The following is a 6,976-nucleotide window of genomic DNA, read 5'->3' as shown; positions in this document are numbered from 1 at the left end:
TCGACCTGGGACCGGACCGCAGCGACGCACGGATGCACGCCAAGACCGTAGGATCCGAGGAAGTGCCGTAGGGGACCGCACCGCCACTTCCCAGCAAATTAGGGACACTGTTGCTCCTGGGGTATCGGCGAGGACCATTCGCAACCGTCTCCATGAAGCTGGGCTACGGTCCTGCACACCGTTAGGCCGTCTTCCGCTCACGCCCCAACATCGTGCAGCCCGCCTCCAGTGGTGTCGCGACAGGCGTGAATGGAGGGACGAATAGAGACGTGTCGTCTTCAGCGATGAGAGTCGCTTCTGCCTTGGTGCCAATGATGGTCGTATGCGTGTTTGGCGCCGTGCAGGTGAGCGCCACAATCAGGACTGCATACGACCGAGGCACACAGGGCCAACACCCGGCATCATGGTGTGGGGAGCGATCTCCTACACTGGCCGTACACCACTGGTGATCGTCGAGGGGACACTGAATAGTGCACGGTACATCCAAACCGTCATCGAACCCATCGTTCTACCATTCCTAGACCGGCAAGGGAACTTGCTGTTCCAACAGGACAATGCACGTCCGCATGTATCCCGTGCCACCCAACGTGCTCTAGAAGGTGTAAGTCAACTACCCTGGCCAGCAAGATCTCCGGATCTGTCCCCCATTGAGCATGTTTGGGACTGGATGAAGCGTCGTCTCACGCGGTCTGCACGTCCAGCACGAACGCTGGTCCAACTGAGGCGCCAGGTGGAAATGGCATGGCAAGCCGTTCCACAGGACTACATCCAGCATCTCTACGATCGTCTCCATTGGAGAATAGCAGCCTGCATTGCTGCGAAAGGTGGATATACACTGTACTAGTGCCGACATTGTGCATGCTCTGTTGCCTGTGTCTATGTGCCTGTGGTTCTGTCAGTGTGATCATGTGATGTATCTGACCCCAGGAATGTGTCAATAAAGTTTCCCCTTCCTGGGACAATGAATTCACGGTGTTCTTATTTCAATTTCCAGGAGTGTATATCCTTTGCCATGAGATAAATCAGTCAGGTATATGCTGTATTTCTTGGCCTCTGAAAATAACTTGAGTCATTACCGCAACAATACTACGATCATATGGAGTGTCAGGCGATATTTGAGAATGGACTGAACATTTATTTGGGGAGAACGCACCACGTTAACTTGCGTGGAAGGTCAGTGACAGAAGTAACTTAATGTGTGCTTCTGGATAGTGCTACTTGCTGTTGTATATTTATGACCTTTCAGACTATTTTATTGTAACGTCAGACTTTTTGTAGATGAAGCAGTTATTTATAATGAATACTATCTTTAAAAAAAGCTGCACAAACATCCAGCGACATCTTGACAATAATTCGAAATGCTGCAAAAATTGGCATCTTTCTTTAAACGTTCAGAAATGTAGAAGGAGTCAATGTAATTACAATAAGTCAAGAATTCAACCAGTCAACTCCTGCAAAAACCTGAGTGTATAAATTTGTGGGCATGCATAATGGAATTGACCACAAAGGAGCAGTCGTGGATAAACAGATGGCAGACTTCGATTTACTGGTGGGATACAGAGAAATTGCAGTCAGTTTACAAAGGAAATTGCTTACAAAACATTCAAGTGGTCCTTCCTAGAAAATTACTCAAATGTGTGCAACCCATGCCAAACAGGACTAAAAGTGGACATTGAACATATACAGAGAAGGGCAGCATGTGTGGTCACTAATCTGTTTGAGTCATGGGAGAGTGTCACAGACAATGGCTTTCCTAGAGAGGGGCAACAGTCCTCACGCATCACGAGGAAACCTTCAGAAACTGAAGTCGTGTACTGCCCTGCCAGATTGACATATCAGTTCAGTATCGATTTGAAGAAAGTAACAGATATTACTAGTAACATGTGCAACCATAGCCACACTTCGTGAAATTCGAAAATATTTCGTCATTCACTGCGAAACTAACCTGAATTATTCTGGCTCCCAGGTTCGAACCCAGCAGCTGTTTATAATTTGAATAAAACACGTGGTATAAGGAATCACCCTCATTCTGTCAATGGCCTTATCAAAGAGGGTGAAAGAGCAGATAGAGATGCAGCACACTCTCTTGCCCTTGGGGTGAGAATGTGCCCCTGAAAGGCGGAACGCTCAGCAGTGATCAACGGAGACGGAATCCAATGCAGTAAAGACAAACAATTTGTAGCCACAGGATATGTGGCCTCTAATTTAAAAATAGTCGTGATGCTTTCTCCAGTGGCAAAAGGTTCCAGATTAGCCCCCCCCCCAAACTGGATTAACAGGATGAGAGGGTAATATTGAGGGGTTAGGTTAGTGGAGGTAGTCCAATTGACCTATCTTCCCACCAAAATTTGAACTTCCCATGATGTCATTGCAATGTTGCCATATCTATCGCCGCCATGTTGGATCCGCCATCTTGAATAAATTTGGCAACAATGGAGAGTGGGGCTACACTGCCCTTATCCCACTACTTAGGTGGTCACTATGTTTTGGCTGATCAGTGCATGTGCCTTTGACATCACTGTGTTGCCATGCCTTATGGAGCAGCCTCGTGAATAGTGTCGCGTCAGAGGCTGGCTACTGCAGGAAGCCAGAGCTGTCCATCATTGTGATTTACATTACCATACTACTTCAAAATTTTAATCGCCTGTCTTATGTTTCTCTTAAAGGTAAGTGCCTGCCAGGTTAGTATGCAAGCTTTCTGAAATTGTATAGGCCAGCTGCATTCATCACAGGGTTTTGCCACTGCTGACACACTGAGTTGTCTGAGTCATACATGCTTTTCATGTTTAATTATGTGTGTGCTAACAGAACACCCTATCTCACCAGTGTACACTTCCGCATTGACAGCTAACACTGTAGACTACAGATGTGTGTAGCATGTTGGTAGCATCCTTCGTGGAGCATAGTAACTCTCTTATTCTGCTGCTACATCCTTGGATTGGTTTGATGCCCATCCAGCGAAGAACATTTCGCTCTCACTCATTGACGCCCCGTACATACAGTAGGAAGACAATCTGCTATTATTCCTCCTTTTTTGTTTTGTACTGTAGGGATTGGAAAAATAACGAAACACTGCGAGAAACTACGAGAAGTGCATGCTTGAACGTAAACGCACATGCTAGCCAAGCCTGCAGGTAGCGCTATAGTATTTGACTATGAACGGCACCTGTGCTCTGCTCTCAAGAGGCTGCAAGTGTCAATCGGGGGCAGAACAGTGTTCTGCATAGTTGTGAGTGCATTATGTCAGAGTGTTATGTGATCAAATGTGGAAGACGACAGCTGCAAAAATCGTCACGGAATTGAGTATCGCACTCACGAACCCTGCCAGCACCAAAACAACAGGAATGGAGCTCTGTAAGCAAGGAATTGTGGGACTAGCTGCAATTCTGAAACCACTAGTCAGTGACGAAAATGCCCGTAACAGGAAAAATTGGTGCCGGAGCCCATAAAACCTGGACTACGGGACAATAAAAGAAAGTCATCTGTTCGAATGAGTATTGTTTCACACTGTTTCCAACTTCTGGCTGAATTTACGTCCCAAGAGCGAAACATGGAGGGGCTCTGTGGTGATTTGGGCAAGATCGCATTACTGTCAAGGATTGTGTGATGATTTTGGTGGATGAGCTCGATCCCATGGGAAAATGTTTGTTCCCAATGCTAATGCTGTGTGCCAAGACGACAGGGCCCCTGCCCACAGGACTCGCATCGTCCAGCACTTGTTCTGTGAGCACCAGGATGATATGTCACGTGTCCTCCCGCCGCCACGGTCAACAGGTATCATTATTATTAAGCCTTTCTGGCCTACTATATAGAGAAGGGTGCGCATTAGCAATACACATTCATCATCCTTACATGAACTTGCCACTAATTTGCAGGAGGAATGGTATAAGAAAATCCTGGAATCATACGGGATCCGTATTTATCCATTACAAGACCACTGGAAGCTGTTTTGAATGCCAAGGGGTTTCCTACACGCTATTAGGCATCGTAACGTGTCGTGTTTTTGATGTTTGCACATTTTTGTCCTTGTCTACTGTTTCCCGTTGTCGTAACCATTGGTTCTGAAAGTGGGTCCGCCCTGATAGATGAGTTGTCAGTGTGACGGACTGTCCTGCCGAGGGGCCCGGGTTCGATTCCCGGCTGGACCGGAGATTTCCTCCGACCGGGGACCAGGTGTTGCCTTCATCATCATCATCTCATCCCCATCGATGCACAAGTCGCCGAAGTGGTGTCAACTCAAAAGACTTGCTGCAGGTGACTGCTCTACCCGACTGGGAGGCCCTATCCACACGAAATTTCCATTTCCATTTTTGAAAGTGTCTTACACCACTACTTCTGTGTGCCTGCTTTGTTAACGTATGCAGGACTCTTTGGGTGGTGATGAGAGTTGGCTTAGAAGTATCTGTCAGAAAAAGGTAGATTTCCTATGCACTCTGTGGCCGAGTGAGCTATTGCACATCGGGAAAGGGAAACACGCCGGTCGAAAAATTTCCACTGTGACCTGAATATTGACATGCTGTGGACTAAGATGGCGGCGGAATATACGCAGTTATTTTACACCATGTGGCCAGATGACAAAGGTGTCATCTAGGTACCGTAGGCACCAGTTGGGGCGCATCGATGTGGGCTGGAACACTGATTCTTTGAACATCTCCGTATGGATGTCTCCTGTAACTTCTGTGGTCGCGGGAACCCTTGGTAGCGCCACTCCTCTGACTACGTCTTGGTTTCGTGATCATTAATGTGGAGCTAGATTTTATTTATAGTTGGCAAGAGCTCAAATGTCCCTCGCGTAGCTCCAGTTGGTAGAGCCCACACCCGCGCAGGGCAAAGCTCCCGGTTTCTAGTCCTGGTTCGGCACAAACTTTTAATCTGCCATGTAATTCCATACCAGTGCATACTCCGCTGCAGAGTGAAAAAATCATCATGGAGATCTAGTTTATTGTTAATAATGAAACCAGAATAATCTCGGCAGTTATGCAGTATCTTGTCTATCATTTTACCAGGTATCATTTACCAGGTATCATTTTACTAGGTATATCAGTTTATGCATATAATTACTTGTTGCTGGATTCGTGGATGCTGTGGGGCGCCGACTGCAAGGTTCAATATCGACGGTGAAATTTACAATCTTTAAACGAAACATCCAGATTTTGACAACGCCGTAGGAAACATACTTATCCTTCAGTGTTTGTGACATCTCAGTGTAAATGTCTCTTGCACATTTTCCCTTGACAAACAAAAAGTTCAGGACGCCTCTTAACTTGCTTGTGCCTTTGCTATCTCACGTTCTTTGTTCATCCTCTCATGACGTTATAGCTCTGCGTGGATCTCAGCCTTTTCAACAAGTTTCCTCTATTCTTTCCTCTCCAGCGCAGTTCTCTGCCATCATCTAACCCTGACAGATCTTATATCTGATGACTAACTGAAACCCTCAGCTGCCGACAGGTGTTGTTGATATACCTCGATGTGGACAGCTGAAAATGTGTGCCCCGACCGGGACTCGAACCCGGGATCTCCTGCTTACATGGCAGACGCTCTATCCATCTGAGCCACCGAGAACACAGATGAATAGCGCGACTGCAGGGACTTATCCCTTGCACGCTTCCCGTGAGACTCACATTCCCAACCGTCCACAATTCTACATATGTAATGTACCTTATAGACATTTGCCCATTCACTCATTACTCGCGCACGCTTTGGCGATTCCCGTAAGAGTTTGGGCTACCTGTGCGCATTCGCACAGACGGTCAATGGCTGGGTAGCCTTTAACTATATATATGAAGACAGTAAGTGTTCTCGAAAGAACAGAACACTGTTGATGACCGTGCAGCTTTTCCTTGGAATGAATGATGACTAACTGAAACCCTCAGCTGCCGACAGGTGTTGTTGATATACCTCGATGTGGACAGCTGAAAATGTGTGCCCCGACCGGGACTCGAACCCGGGATCTCCTGCTTACATGGCAGACGCTCTATCCATCTGAGCCACCGAGAACACAGATGAATAGCGCGACTGCAGGGACATATCCCTTGCACGCTTCCCGTGAGACTCACATTCCCAACTGTCCACAATTCTACATATGTAATGTACCTTATAGACATTTGCCCATTCACTCATTACTCGCGCACGCTTTGGCGATTCCCGTAAGAGTTTGGGCTACCTGTGCGCATTCGCACAGACGGTCAATGGCTAGGTAGCCTTTCAGTTAGTCATCATTTATTCCAGGGAAAAGCTGCACGGTCATCAACAGTGTTCTGTTCTTTCGAGAACAGTTACTGTCTTCATATATATAGTTATACACACACACACACACACACACACACATACGTATATATATATATATATATATATATATATATATATATATATATATATATATATATATGCGGTGTTTAACAGTGTGTGTTGGACCATGTGCTCCGAAACACATTGTTCTAAACTATGTGATCAAAAGTATCCGGACACCTGGCTGAAAATGACTTACAAGTTCCTGGCGCCCTCCATTGGTAACGCTGGGATTCAGTATGGTGTTGACCCGCCCTTAGCCTTGTTGACAGCTTCCAATCTCGCAGGCATACGTTCAGTCACATGCTGGAAGGTTTCTTGGGGAATGGCAGCCCATTCTTCACGGGGTGCTGCACTGAGGAGAGGTATCGATGAAGGTCAGTGAGGCCTGGCACGAAGTCGGCGTTCCAACATATCCCATAGATGTTCTATAGGACTCAGGTCAGGACTCTGTGCAGGCCAGTCCATTACAGGGATGTTATTGTCGTGTAACCACTCCGCCACAGGCCGTGCATTATGAACAGGGGCTCGATTCTGTTGAAAGACGCACTCGTCGTCCCCGAATTGCTCTTCAAGAGTGAAAAGCAAGAAGGTGCTTAAAACATCAATGTAGGCCTGTGCTATGATAGAGTCACGCAAAACAACACGGGGTGCAAGCCCCCTCCATGAGAAACACGACCACACCGTA

At 46.8% G+C, this 6,976-nt stretch overlaps 2 non-coding genes across 2 annotated transcripts; both read right to left on the bottom strand.

Annotated features, from left to right (window-relative positions):
* Positions 1-5,488: 5,488 nt before the first annotated feature.
* Trnat-ugu (transfer RNA threonine (anticodon UGU)) lies at positions 5,489-5,563 on the bottom strand. The gene has a single exon. It is a non-coding gene; the product is annotated as a tRNA-Thr (tRNA).
* Positions 5,564-5,923: 360 nt separating this feature from the next.
* Trnat-ugu (transfer RNA threonine (anticodon UGU)) lies at positions 5,924-5,998 on the bottom strand. Its single transcript has one exon. It is a non-coding gene; the product is annotated as a tRNA-Thr (tRNA).
* Between the last annotated feature and the right edge of the window lie 978 nt (positions 5,999-6,976).

The sequence above is a fragment of the Schistocerca cancellata genome, chromosome 7, assembly GCF_023864275.1.
Source record: "Schistocerca cancellata isolate TAMUIC-IGC-003103 chromosome 7, iqSchCanc2.1, whole genome shotgun sequence".
In the NCBI taxonomy this organism is placed as follows: Eukaryota; Metazoa; Arthropoda; class Insecta; order Orthoptera; family Acrididae; genus Schistocerca; species Schistocerca cancellata.
This window is presented reverse-complemented; position numbering and strand designations above follow the sequence as displayed.